The sequence below is a fragment of the Anguilla rostrata genome, chromosome 2, assembly GCF_018555375.3.
Source record: "Anguilla rostrata isolate EN2019 chromosome 2, ASM1855537v3, whole genome shotgun sequence".
In the NCBI taxonomy this organism is placed as follows: domain Eukaryota; kingdom Metazoa; phylum Chordata; class Actinopteri; order Anguilliformes; family Anguillidae; genus Anguilla; species Anguilla rostrata.
In genome coordinates, this window is record NC_057934.1 from 1,707,416 (window position 1) to 1,720,498 (window position 13,083).

The following is a 13,083-nucleotide window of genomic DNA, read 5'->3' on the forward strand; positions in this document are numbered from 1 at the left end:
CAAATATATTGATTACCGGGACCTTCACTGTTGGACTTATATAACAAGACATGAAGCCTTTGTTGTTTCGCCCAATCAGCTTCATGCTTTATGTTAAAATAATGAATTAAAATGCCTTCAAGGGCATACCAGGACAACGTTTCAAACGAACCAATAGAAACAAACGTGGTGCTGATCCATAACAGTATTGAGCAATGCAGCAATATAAGAACGGAATCCATTCCAAAAATATTACTTATTGTACTTTCTTTTTCTTTTGCCATCAAAATATTTTGAAACACCGTTCATAAGCGCATGTTTTTTGATGTTTCAGCATATTGTTTGCCCTGACAGGAACTGGTTCCTGAACTTGTTTTTAACAAAGACATATTCTGAAATGTCATAACCAAACATGCGGAGGCTGTAATTAAGACATTGCTCAAGAATTTCAAAAGATACCGTAATTGTATAATTGACCATAAATAACGATCTTAGAGAGCATCCTGTAGAAATATTTGATGTGTGCTCCGTATGCTGCCTGGTTGACCTACTCTATTCTGTTATCACGCTGTTATTGTTGATTGATGCATTCCAGCATGTCAGTGTTTTCAGTTTGAAATAATATCCTGGGGTTACTATGAACATGAATTATTCGGTTTGAATATGCATAATTAAAATGATTTACGATTTAAGTTTCAGGTAAAAACTAATTTCGTTATGAAACGTCACTTGTTGCCTATAGTATAAAATACTGCGATAAAACACAATGCATTGCTGAATGTTTTCTGTTCAAAGGCTTGTCTGTTCATTTGAATCAAATTGGATCGCAATCAGGTTAAAATTCATCGTGGATCATTTGTTCTCACGTGAGGGACTGCAAATGAAGATATACACAACTGTGCATTTGTGGACACATTTCAGTACATTTCGGATTCTTTGAAATATTCTCAGTTTTTTTTCTTTTTTGACCCCAAGTCGTGGGATGGTAAACGTAGTGGTTTGACACATAAAGCCAAGAGTCTCTGCTGTGAGTGCGGTCTGTGCTCTGTAACTGCTTGGAAATTGAAATCATTATCTAATAATGTCCGTGGCTCTGGGGACGACGGAGAGGAGGCGGAGGGGGGCGATAATAGCTGTTCTCCCAGTCGACTCGGCGGCTTTTCCCACAAAAAGCGAAAGCTGCAGACAATATCTCTCCCTGTCGCCGCCCCTCGCTCCGGACGGCGCGGGCGCGTCCGACGTGCTCGCTGTGAGACGGAATGAAAAGCCCCCCCCGGGTCCCGACTGTCCGTTCCGTCAGGGCGGAGGGAATAACGAGCTGTCATCGGGGCTCGTCAGCGTCCTCAAAGCCCTCTTCTTAATTACCCGTCCTGCGCTGATCTCACGGTGCCGTCCTCACAAATTACGCGCCATTGTTGCCGGATGACTGGCCCGTCATCGAGCGGTGTCCGTTTCAGGGGGGACCGCCATTATCGCCGGTGCGCGGCCGGCGACTCCACACAAAAGCCCGCCCATTACCTGTGGTGCCAGGTGACTCTGTGACCCAGACGGTTTTCCGCTGTGTCAGCAGTTGCGGAATGACGCGGCCGCGGCGGGCCTCTCTGACGCACGCAGTTTGGGGAGGGAGCGGGGGGCTCAGGCTCCCCCCCCCGGCAGGAGGCAGTTGAGATAATAAGCTAATGCTTCACCCCTTGGCGCTACAGTAACGAGACACAAAATTGTACTTGTCTGCCGGCCTTGGCCTAAATGAGAATCAAGCTCGCCCCCATCGTGCAAAATGACTCTGGTTTGCTGCTGTGGAACCGCATGAGAATGGATCCTTTCTCTCTGACAAAAGATGAGTCAGACACAGGCCACTGGAACACAATATGCCGCTGGTCCGCTGGAAATACTTTTCTGCGCATTTGTGCAGCTATTGAGAGATAAGAGCGTTGTGTGGAGCATAACTGGGAGGTAATTGGACCGAGTTTAAGGGATTATTTTACATGTTTTTATCATGAAATGTGCCATTACATTTCTCGAACAGATTCCCAGTGCATTAAAAAGAAAGTTAAGTTTTTAGTTCTGACAAAGGTTCCAAATAATAACGTGCCGCTAGCTATTTTCTCTTCCAGACTGCCACAAGTTAAAGAGCTCATTAATGTAGGAAACATGTCCAGGCACTATAGTGACTCATATAGCCTCTCCAGGCAACCACGGAGCTCCTGTGGGTTATGATGGGATGGTTGATATGCACATATGAATGTAAATGGGAAGTACTGCGTGCTTGAAGGTTTAAAGTAGAGTAGAGTACTAACAGGGCTAACTGTACAGTAGCTCACTTGGTGTTCCACAATGAGTGCTCGACATATTTTTTCAAGATTAACCCCTGGCTTCAGTAATGGTAGAGAAGACATTGCTGTCTCATATTAATTGACCCCCTAGTCCTACAGCGGATGAGGAAATGTTTTTTTTTTTTTTTAATGAAAAATGACAAACCACACTGCAACTGCACCACAATGACAGGACAGGCAAATGTGATTATACTGTACATGATGGACCACATACGGTTTCACAGTGAATATATATCCAGTGTAATAACTCCTGTCTGTTACGTAAAGACTGACAATCTGACAGGCATGTCTGCTCTGTGCTCAGTTTAAGTATAGTTATGATGATTTATTTAAAATGCTCACAAGAAACATTGATCTCATCTTCAAATGGACGTAAAACATTGTATGCACGTACGTACTTATGTACTTTCTTACTCAGGTACATACATACTTAATTATTTACTTGTTTGTTTGTTTGTCAGGGACCATGTACAATGTATAACATGAATTTTACCAGTTGCTGTGTTATACCTCAGTTAGCCAAGGCTAATTTTCATTGGCAGTCCCTGGGCAGGTTACAGGCCTACGTTTGTTTTTATATTGTGCTCAGTTTGACGGGATTTAATAACGGCAAATAACCCATGCTTTTAAAAACGTATATATTTATTACAAAAGTAACGAGGGGTCTATTATATTGTTTTGGAAAATTGGTTTCACTTGGGTGAGAACAGCTCATTGTCCTCTAATGGTATTTGCAATTAATGAGGTTATACACGTTAAAGAAAAGAAGCAGCAAGTGTGGCCTTAAATGTGCCATAATATTTCAGTCCATGTTTAGAAGTCTACTGGGGCCCATAAGAAAAAACGAATCACTTTAGTCATATCAATTACAATATAACACAGTTTATAATACCTTAATAGGTGTTTCGATAGCTCTCCTCTCATTCAGTAGACTGGATTTGGCAGTCAAAACCAGGAAAAAAAAACTTGAATCATTAATTTAACGTTTTAATTGTTGCGCTCCTAAATTCCTTTTGCCAGTCTGCCAAGGCATTTCTGGAGCCACAAAAAAAGGGAATTTGTATTGAAAAACAAACACATTGTAAACTTTAATTGTACGGCCTATGGTTTCGGGCCCAAACGTTATGCCCCTTTCTTAAGCACGCCCGAGACGGGCTGCCAAAAGCTAATTAGTAATCGCTAGCATATGCTAAGTTAATGTGGAAGCCTTTTACTGTGGCTCTGGGTATAAATGAGGATTCTGCTCCAGCAAAAGAGCTTTCTCGCCCACGCAATGAGGCTCAGCATTCCATCAAGCTGTCAAGAAGCACGAGACACCCTTTTTAAAAATTCCTAAAGAGTTGGAAAGATAATTATAAATGTGCTGAACACCTCTATGTGTGATCTCATATATAGCACAGCACACATGGTAAAAAAAAACAAACAAACAAAGAAACTACTTTTTGTTAATTTTCTTAGCGCTGTTGTTAATTTCTTTCATTCTGTACAGTCTTTCCTTGTTGCAGTAGGTGAATTCTGGGATGCTGTAGGTTCTTGGAATTTGACAGCCATTGCAATCAAGATGGCCGCTGTCTTTTTACCTCTTGTATAAGCTGTAAGATTCATGGAAGTAGAACTGTTGCTTTTCATGAACCATTACAGTACCCAATGAAGTACCTTTTATGGGAGCAGTTTTAGCTTGAAGTATGGCTGGAAATACTAACACTGGAGCAAGCAGCTCTGGATCTATTCAGTGCTCTTGCAATGATTATATTTCACAGGAAGTTTAGGAAAATGAAAAGTAAAATCAAAGTGTTCCTCCTAATAGTGCAGCAGGTATATGACAAGAGGATAATTATGTTGATGCACAATAAATTATATTAATCAGACAAAAAAGCAACACCTCTCATGCAATACACTTTAATCAGTAAACACTCATTTGACCGGGTCACTGTCACACTGACATTCAAGGTTTGGTTAGTGAGGTGGACTTGATTTAACCCTTTGAAGAGTAGGTTTTTTGGAATGTTTTTTTCAAGATTTCATAAATTCAGTGTTATAGAACTCCATTGCTTTCGATTACCTGCAGTGCTTGTTACATTATATTAAAATGTTCAGTTAAAAACTTAGGAATTCTAATCACACATTTGTGATCTTACACCTTACAGAGCTGGTTGTATGGTAATGAGCACCGCACATAAAAAATGCTGCCTTTTCTCTCCCATTAAAATGAAACAGATTGCACGTGGAATTTATTAGAAAGGACAGATTGCAAACGCAGACGACAGAGGTAACGCACATGTCTGCGAAGCCCCATTCATAAGAACAATGTCTGCGAATGAGGGCTGTGTGATTCATGCGACTAAATCACCAGAAAAAAAAACTATAAAATGACACGTGCAGTAGATCCGTTCTCATGTAAACAGGCTGCCATTTGTAAGTCATTAAAATAGTTTCACTGACACTCTAATTAAACGTTGGCTCAAAATAGCAAAGCACAATGATGATAATAATGTTGTTATTGCTAATTATTTATTGCTACGGTCTATGGAACCTTCTGCTCACAATATATGATTACAAATGTGAAAAATGTGTTTTCTGATGAACAATGACCATTGACACAGTTTCTGATATATAATGTGCTGCCTGGCCTGATTTTAAATGAAAGTGTGTCAGAATTAGACAAATATTGTTGACAATCTGTGCTTATTAACACACACACACACACACACACGAGTGAGTGCACGCGTACACCAACACAAACACACACGCGCGCCATGAGCCAGGTAAATAACTGAACACTGTATTGGAAGTAATTTCCCTATCCTGTGCAGATGTATTAAATGTACAATTATTACGTATCATAATGTTTACTCTATGTTTAAGGACCTGTGCTATGGGCACAGGTGTACTTTGAGAATTCTGTACCTGTTATTAGAAACGAATATAGAGTAGGGAAAATGTTTTAAATGTTTTTGGTCGGCTTCTGGATGGTTCATCACTTTTATTCAGTGTAACGCACATTACAAAGAGCCCTCTGACTTTTCCCCCGCCATTTTGTCAAGCTAGGTTCATGGGTAATAATGCTTTGATACTTTGCTCACTGGGGATTCTGGACACCAGAGAAGGTTCTGGAAAGAGGGCACTTCTGGTGATGTTTGCTAGGACCCTCGGCAGCTTACAATAAGGAAAGATACGAGACGGCAGAATTCAAACATTTATCCGTGAGAAACGTGGTGTAGAGAATGTTCATGCAGACAGTCAGAGTAGCACAGGAGGCATAAACGTCAGAACAGGACGTCGGTCATCTGTAAACAGTAAAGAGGCTTCTGCTGGTTTTTTTTTTTTTTACTGCCTGTGGGTTGTGATCCTACATTATCACTGAAAAGCAGTGAGTGAGCTAATCTATGTCGCTAAACAATTGGTATAGTAAACTTACCTGAGGTATATGCTGTCTAGTTGTCTTGCCACAATATTTAATATGTTAAATATTATCTCTGTATATCCATCACAGGCTCACATGCATGCACAAATGCACAGATTTTGTCATGATACAAAACACTTCTCTTTTTCCAAAATGCATAAACAAAAAAAAATGTAGCATTTAAGATCTTTATCAATTACTCTGTTGAGTAGTTACGTTAAACACAATGTGGTCCACTTTCACAGCAAAACTGCTGATTGGGTCATTTAGTAGACTTACCCCCATTTCGGCCATCGTATAAATAACATTCTGACTCACAGCCTTTTTGTGCTTTGCAACAATAAATGAAGTCATTTGGCCATAAAATGGAAATATTATTTTTTTTTACAGGAAACAGCTGCATTTCACTTGTTGGATTCCGTGAAAAATTGGGAAGAACCAGTCATGTTAACATTCATTTCACGGTTTAAAACCCAGAAGGTCTGCTCTATCTTACATCCAAATAAGAAAGAAATGGTATTTATTTTATTTTGGCTTGAACCCTAAAATAACTTTTGATATTTTTTTTTATGCGGTAGGTACAGTAGCCATGGTACAGTAAAGAGTGTCAGTGTTTCATGCTGTGTGCTGATTCAATATAAGCGTTAATGGTTTACAGCGTTGGAGCCGTTCCTTAGCTTGGCCCGAGGCCGTACCATCGCCCTCAGGGAAGCATATGTGCAGGTTGGCGTCTTCTTTCCTGGCATTGTAACCGTCACCGGGGAAAAGATACATGCTGTGGCACCTTTACCACAAACTACAATATCAAAACTAGAATGTAAGGATTGTGAGTAAACTTCAGTGCGGCTTGGTTCAGTGGTCGTTAGGGTTAGGGTTCGGGTTACCAGATGAAAGAGTTAGAGAGCTGTAGCATCTTAAAACTTTACCAGTGTGACCGTATGACCATTACAACCTAATAGGATTTTGTAGACTATGAAATAGTGGCACTGGGTCCCCAAATTGTACAGTTTTTTTTTTTACCACTCCCAAACATCCTGAAAAAGGAAAACAAATTAAATGTTGAACATCTCAGCCAATGATGGGTGTACTGAAATGGTAGACCATTCAAAAAAGCATCACAAATTACACAGCAAGCCTCTTGAGCAGTTTACATGGGCCCAAAAGGAAAAGTGTGTACACTCTTAGCTAAAATGCTCTTTCAGAGGTGATTTCATACTGAACACTTTGTTGTGCAGTCACACTGGAACGTTACTACCTTCCCTAAGGGGAAATGCCACATCTGCTGATATTTAATTAAGCATGCTTTAGGTTTCTGGCACGAGCGATTAAGAGGTAAGCCATGTCTCAGAAATCAATTAATCCCACCCGCTTTTTAAGAATCAGAACTGAATAAAACACAGTTTCGGAACCCACCAAATGATTACTGTAGTTCATAATTATTACAATATGGATTGAGTAATGTTCTTTCACGTCAGGGAATACGTTGTCTTCAGTGATTCCAACCCTCTTTTACTCAACACGTGTAGCATTTATGAACTATGTGTGATGGGAACATCGGAGGGGAACTTCGGATTTGATAACACCAGAGCTCGTTACTGCGATTTGCGTCAACGAATCTGTACGCCCTGAACACATCTACTCCATCATGGAGCTCAGTCAAATATTTGTTTCAGTGGTTTTCCCCCATATAACTTAAATTGCTGCAAGCTGTAACACTTGGAGAAAGAAAAAAACTCCATGATCCCACTCTTCCCTGCATAAATCACAGCTAAATGTTGCATTTAGATAGTTACAGACAAACAATTTATTCTTGGCCCACTTACTCAAAAAATGCTGCCAATTGGCACGCTTCATGGTGTATTGCCAACTGCCATTATTCGCTGTCAGTTGTTAGTCATTTCTTTATTGTTCTTTTTAAAAATTCCCACTCTCTTGTGTTGCAGGCCCCACTATTGAATGAGTTATGGGTTAAATTATGCTTCCAAACATGATCATGATGATTATCATTATTGTTATACATTTATTAAATGGTAAGATATGTGGCATTCATATTCTAACATACAGCTCTAAGCTACTTCTTAGAGCCTGAAGATCTGTTTCTACCATGTACAACTTCTTTTTTTTTTTAAGCCCTCTTCGTATATCACTGATAATTTCGCATGATAAGCGGTTTCTGCTTGTGAGTCACGCTGAGAAGCGGGAATCTACCCCGTGACCCTGAAGTCTTGCGTTTAGGAGCCGGATTTTGGGGAGGCCCCCGTGTGTGCCGCCGGCTCTTCAGAGGGCCTCCGCGCGCCGTCTTCTCGCGGCGATAAGTATCGAACGTCTGGGGCCGTGCTGGAGCCGGCGGTCTCTGTCGTCCTCAGCGGGAACACAGACGCGCGTAATGAAAGCGGGAGCGGGAGCCGGCAGGACGTGGCAGGGGCTCCGCTCTTCAAATAGGCGGGGGGAAATTCTCAAAGGCTGCTGAAATTATTTCATGAAAGGCTGGGTCAAGACAAAGTTGGAGCCCCCTTGTCCACCCAAACTCCCCTCCCAACCCCATCCTCCTCATCTCGCTTATGGCAAAAAAAATAAATAAAGGGCTATCTTCAGCTTATGGATGTGGACCAACGGAATTGACCTTTGGTCTATTTTGCGCATATGTGCGATGTTGCGTTCACAACCTTAAGCCACACTGATTACGCGTGCGCCATTTCCGCCAGGCAAGTCCGATAACAGTCTGATACCTGCATTACTGCGGAGTTTGCTGAGACTTGTGTTCGGCGCATAATCAGCACATTTCCACGCGCGCCGTCTCTCGTCTCCCTGAGCAGATCACTATCCTCGACAGGTTAGATTTCTTTCCATTTCAACCCCGCGAACTGGAAAAAAAAAATTGTGATTTAGGTCCAGGACCGATAATTGCCAAAGGAAAACAGAGATTAAAGTCACTTGCGGCCCTCGTAGCCTGAGATGTTACAGACGCGGCCTTATCCAAACAGGGGCTGGCTTTGATTTTCCTGCCGTCTGAACGTACATTAGAGCCCTCACAACCCAAATCAAAGCCGGTTGCGTCTAGCGTGCACGAGGGTGCCGCGGCTAATGGAACGCCGCCGCTCTCTCATTCACAATCCATTTGCTTAATCAGCTTATTAACCTCGCGTTTAATTATCAGATGCCATTAGACGATTTGGGTTATGACTAAGGGCAATATTTATCCTCCAAAAGGTTATAAATTGGGTTTAACCCACCAATTATCTTTTTCTTCAGTGTCAATGTGTTATTTAGCTCAGACAAATTTCTGATCAGATGAACTTGAGCGGATAAAATGTCGGAGAAACAGCACGATAAAGAACAGATTTACTTTATCTTCTAATCTTCCACAGGGGCTCTCTCTTAACAGCCAGTGATGTACCGGATTACTTTTAATGTCTCCAGTGTTTGCGTATACTTGTTAGGCCTCGTTCTTTGGAGCTGCTAATTGATATGAAGTGTAACCAGCAAACCGCTAAAATTAACGCACCAGAGAAATTAATTAAATGTGAAAACAGGCCTAAGATATGATTGGGCACTCCAAATTAAGTAGACAAGTACAATGATATAGAACTGGATTAAAAAATGTAAAAAATTTCAGTGTTTGTCTTTCAGAAACAGGCGTTACATCCCCTGGATTCAATGGATCATGCTGAAGGAAAGCAGTGGTTATTTATTTACTCATTTATTTGCGTTTAAATCCATGAATATTGGCATCCCCATCCCCAGTAAAGGCCTCACCTGTTATGTGTATTGCTGAGGTCATGATGGCTAACTGCTGTTGATCGCTTGACAAGTGCATAGCTGACACATAATTTCTGTCTTATCCAAGTGATCACCATCAAAGCTATATCAGCTTCAGAAAAATCCCAGTGTTGGAGCTTAGTCGATATTCTAACAGACCGCAAGGTGATATAAAAAAACACAGTTTGATCCCATCGATCCAAGTCAAATCAAATCCAGTCTTGAAACCTCTTCTGTCGATGTCACTATGCACAATTCATTCCCATAATTGACACTCACTCTAAGCGCTCTAGCTCTTAATATTAAAATTTTTTAAATCGCTAATAATGAATCGGAGGCCTTTTAAAGGCCCAAATGAATGGGCCTGTATAATTTTACTAAAAGATAGTGGATGAATTCAAATGAATAGACACCTACTAAGTTGAAGCGTGTAATTTCTATGGTTTTTGAACAATTCATAATTATACTTGAAAAAATCCAAGCTGAACACACACACACACACACTCACACAAGACATACCAAAACTGATGTTACACCAGTGAGAAGCAGAACAAGGACAGTGAAGTAAAATCTTTTCTGCCATTATGTCAGAGTGCCTCTAGGTGGCGGTGTTGTTAACGCAGACGCTGCAGAGTGCTCAGTCACTGCCGGTGAATGCCTGACAGTGCTCACAGCCGAACCCATATGGATTTCATATTTCCGGGCCCAGATAGCTGCAGACGACGTGGAGCCATCCTTTGTAAGGAAGAGGAAGTGAGCGGTATGCCTGTCTGCCACCGTTTCCCTGTGTACGCCAGCGCACGCCTGGAAGTCCACAGGCACAGCGCACACGCTGGAACTCAATCCCGGCTCATTTCGCAGAGGAATATTCAGAAGAATGTCTGAGGCACCCTCTACTCTATATAATACTTTAAGTAATAAGATTCATAACATTCATACAATGATTTGGGAACTTGTTTTCAACTTCACCTACCTCACCTTTTCTGCCTGAGCACGTTTAAGGAGCAGGTATAATTAAACATGTTGCTTTCTGCACTTTTCAGTACATACACTGTAGAGAAAGGTCAATTTGCTGCATATGTTCAAATATGCATGAATTAATGACCTATTTATTTATCAAATTAAATATGTGACCCGACAAAATGAAATGCACTGTTACTTGAAAGGATCTAAGCTTTCCTCATGAAGTAATAATATACAGTTACATATGAAATGATTACAGAAAAGTAGAATTAAGACCACAGGCATCCTGGGAGTGGTTCATGTGAAAGCAGTTTCTGAAATTATATCACAGAATCGATCAATTTCTCTTTTTTTAAGATGTGTGTGCTAAATGACACTGTGATCTCTTTTGACAAGAAAGGGTTGCGCAGTTGAAACACGCATACCCCTTACAAATGATCCCAAGAAAAACTCCCCCCCTTGTGTCTCTGAAGTTGAGTGTGACTGAAAACCCACAATGTCACTATGATTTGCGTATGCTATTCGTCAATTAGGTGCTCTTTAATTTGAAACAGAGAGCTACTCAAAGCTAAGCTGTGATTTCCTAATTATTCTCTCCATTTCACAAGAAGGGGAGTGAAGATTTGATTTGGGACTGTGGTAATTTTTGCCCCATTTTTTCTCCCTCGTTAAAATGTCACCGACGAAACGACGGCCTCATTCTTGTTTGTTTATGGAATTCAGTCGGTGCACTTCAACCTGTCTTTTCCTTTCCCATAATTAGTTGACAGAGAAGCATTCATTTGAATGAAATACTGTTCAGACCGTTTTTTTAGTGACAGTTTCCAAATGCGTAAATACCTGTCTCAGTACTTCAAACACACAAAAAGGTTAAAAACCCAGAGCCCAGAAGTGCAAAGAATCCTGCAAATGACCAGTGAAACAAGCAGGAAATTCAAGAAAGAAAAAAAAGACAGTTGGTTTCAGCCTCCTGCTTTTGTGCTGAATTTGAATAATTTACAATGCAGTTAATCTGGAGGGTAAAAAAAAGAAGAAGCGAAATTGCACACATTCCATTCGATCAGTTCCACAGCAGGCGTTGTGAGAAACTTTTTTTTTTTAACGAAGAAAACCGAAAAAAAGTTTTATGTTTCTAAGTTACCCCTCTGCAGGCGTTACTTTTGGCCAGAGAGCAAAACAACACATGAGAGAATTTAGGGACAGTCTAATTGCATGTGATGAAAGTTTCCTTACCCCCCCCGTATCCCCCCCCCACAACCCCTGTCTAGCCATGCTGCTTTCAACCCCCCCTCCTCAAAAGCACATAGCACAGGCCTACAGTAACTGAGGATTTATTAGCATACCAGCCTGGATAGCTGTGACCGCTGGAATGTGTAACAAGGCACCAATCACAAGTGATAATATTTTTTGTCTGTTCGATTCTTCAGCAGGGGGGGGGGAAACGTTAATAAAGGCTTTATTGCTTTCGAGTGTTGAATGAAGTCGAGGAGCAGCTCTGCTGCATCGAAGCAAAATGGCTTTGCCCGACATATCTGCGGTAGAACCGTTGGGGAGACAGGGGGTCAGGAGAAACCGTACTGATCAGATTCACTGAGGTTTTAAAAAGTGTTCACCTGCTACGGCACCTGTGTATTCCCGACCCCCGCAGACCCCCCCAACCCCTCAACCCCCCCCCCCGCCCTTACGTTTCACACGTCCGGGGTCCTCAGTACTGAAAGTGTAATGAGATTCAGGAGCGGTGGAGGAGAATGAACGGTGGTCATGATGGCGTGAGTGCAGCCATTCTTCAGAGAGCGGCCTTCAACCCCTGAGTAGTGTCTGTCCAATAAGTGCCCCCCCCTCCCTTCCCTCTGTTCCCCCCCCCACCCCCCTGTGGATGTGCTTTGTGACACCTCCTCCAGCCTAACAGCTGGCAGAGCTCTCCTCGCATACATCAGTGTCCCTCAGCGTCCCTCCCAGCCGCTCGACTTTGTGTGACATGCGAAAGCACACTGCCACCAGACAAAAATATAAATAAAAAAATACACCACAAAAGGTGAAAATTCATATCTCTCTCACTTCGCCTCAGATCTCCGTTCTCTGTCCCACAGGGAACGACACTGTGTAGGGTGTGTGTATGTGTATGTGTGTGTAGGGTGTGTGTGTGTGTGTGTGTAGGGGGTGGCAGTTGGGGGGAGGGGCACATTCAACATTCTTCAGCTGGCTGTGCAGACCCCCAGTCCCATTGTAGCTCACATTCCTTTTAAAGGCTGATTTTATGTAATTTTTCCCATACTAACCTATAAGCATTTTTTTGGCACAGTGCGAAGTGTACCGACCTAGCATGGGGTCCATAAAGACGCCCATAAATACTTTTAAGCACTTTTATTTAGTTCCATGCCCCAGGCCAATTGCTTCCAAAGTCTGTCACTCAGCGACTGCGGAGAGAAAAAAAAAAGAAGAAGAAAAAAAAGGGAAACAAATGGCAATGTTGATTTAATTAACAAGCAGCAGCGAGGCATGGAGAGGCTCGCTCGTGGATCTCGAAGCCTGGAAGCAGAGCATGCTGGGAGTTAGGAGGCCCGGGAGGGAGACTGAGGCGAAGAGCGTTTTGTGGCGGCAGCCGATTGGCTAAATAGGACGAAGAGCGCGGGAGGGGCATTCCTC